The 1,738-nt window shown below is 63.3% G+C and overlaps 1 protein-coding gene across 1 annotated transcript in view; it reads left to right on the top strand.

Annotated features, from left to right (window-relative positions):
* Window positions 1–1,528: 1,528 nt before the first annotated feature.
* Window positions 1,529–1,738, top strand: part of Kank2 (KN motif and ankyrin repeat domains 2) — a 30,656-nt gene continuing 30,446 nt past the window's right edge. The window contains exon 1 of the mRNA XM_005346917.3: window positions 1,529–1,549. The gene's annotated coding sequence lies outside the window, so the exon portion shown is untranslated. The remainder of the gene's footprint in view (window positions 1,550–1,738) is intronic.

The raw sequence follows: 1,738 nt of genomic DNA, 5'->3' as shown, positions 1-1,738 counted from the left end.
GGTTTCTCTGTGGCTTTGGAGCCTGTCCTGGAACTAGCTCTGTAGACCAGGCTGGTCTCGAACTCACAGAGATCCGCCTGCCTCTGCCTCCGGAGTGCTGGGATTAAAGGCTTGCGCCCCCATCGCCCGGCCTACCCTATTTTATTAATGGGGAAACTGAGGCCTAGTTCAGGAAAAGACAGGTGGGGGCGGGGGCTGGGTTACTCGTCAGTGCTATCTCATCTCTAAGCTAGGGCCGGCGGTCACGGTACACCCGGCCCGCAGCTGGATGGCTTCCAGCCCGCGGCGGCCAACGGGGGAGGGGTGACCTCCAGTCGCCGCTACCGCACCCGCCCTCGAGCTGGGCCGCAGCCAGCTCCGCCCCCCTGCAGCGTCCAGCTGCAAAGGACGGGCACCAGCCTTGGAGAAGGAGAGGGACCCTGTCCCGAGGGCTGGTGGCCAGGGGCCGACTGAGCCCCTAGGACGTGCACAGGCAGCAGCGAGAGACCGTGCACCCCCACGACCACCCTTCAACTTCGCCCCCCAGCCCCCGCTGCACAGGCGCCCCGGAGGCTGAAGGGGCGGGGTTTGCTGATTGGGGCGTGGCTACCGCGCTGGCCGGGCTGGGTTTCGGCGGCCGAGGCGGAGCGCGCAGGACGCCTGGGACGGCGAAAGCTGGAGCGCGCCAGGCGAGTGGGATCCAGGGCTGGTTGGGGTGGCTTGGGGTCCGGGCTGCTCTAGGGGGGCTATCAGGATTTCTAATTCACTTCCAACCCCAGGCTACAAACTCACTCCGCTCTCTGAACTGGTCCTTCCCGAGTCTCACCATCTGCGCCCAAACTTTGCAAACCTGAGCGTCTGGATCCCCACGCTCCTGTCCCCCTCCCCAGCCCTGACCTCGGCCCTGCTTCTCTTTCCTCAACCCACCTCCATTACTTTATCGTTCCCTGCCTTTCTTCCTCTGCTTCACCCCTCTCATCTAACTTTGTCCCCTTCCCTGCCCGGGTTCCCGCTTTCGCAGCTCTCGGTGGCCGGGCCCAGACCCTCAGCGGCGGGAAGGCATCCGGGCGTCCGGCCGGGCTGGGCCTGGCTGCTGGGCGAGTGGGGGGGGGTCAGCAGATGTTTGCCATTAGACGGGGACCCCGCAGGCCCCGCCCCTCCCCGCCCGGGGCGGGGTCCTGCTCACCCTCAACTTTGGGGGCGGAGAGAGCTAGGCAGGAAAGCCCCCAGATCCGCCCAGGCTGATGGGGAGGTGCACTCTGGGGAGACCCAGTGGCCCTTCTCTGAAAACTCCCACCTGTGGATTCTTCCAGCCTCCTTTCGCCACCCCCATCCAGGGATCTTGTCGGGAGACAGGGGCCTCCTGCCACCCTTGCCACCGACTTACTGTCTGCGGTCATATGACTGGGGACCCTTAAACCTCAATCCTTCATTCGCTACGTCTGGGAAGAGATGTGTGGGGTCTAGAAGTGTCTTGGGCGAATCTGCCACTCTTAGGTTAAGTCCAGGCCCACCACCACAGCTTGCCCAAGTGATCTTGGGCAAGATTCACGCGCAGTGATAAAATGGGGTGAGGGCTTACCTCCTGGGGTTGCCTTAGCAGCTGAGAGTTGGTGTTATAACCTGGAGTCAGGAGGATGCCTGCTGAGGCCAGATCGGCTAGGCAGTGTAGTAAACTCTTCTCTCTCTCTCTCTCTCTCTCTCTCTCTCTCTCTCTCTCTCTCCCTCCCTCCCTCCCTCCCTCCCTCCCTCTCTCTCT

The sequence above is a fragment of the Microtus ochrogaster genome, chromosome 5, assembly GCF_000317375.1.
Source record: "Microtus ochrogaster isolate Prairie Vole_2 chromosome 5, MicOch1.0, whole genome shotgun sequence".
In the NCBI taxonomy this organism is placed as follows: domain Eukaryota; kingdom Metazoa; phylum Chordata; class Mammalia; order Rodentia; family Cricetidae; genus Microtus; species Microtus ochrogaster.
This window is presented reverse-complemented; position numbering and strand designations above follow the sequence as displayed.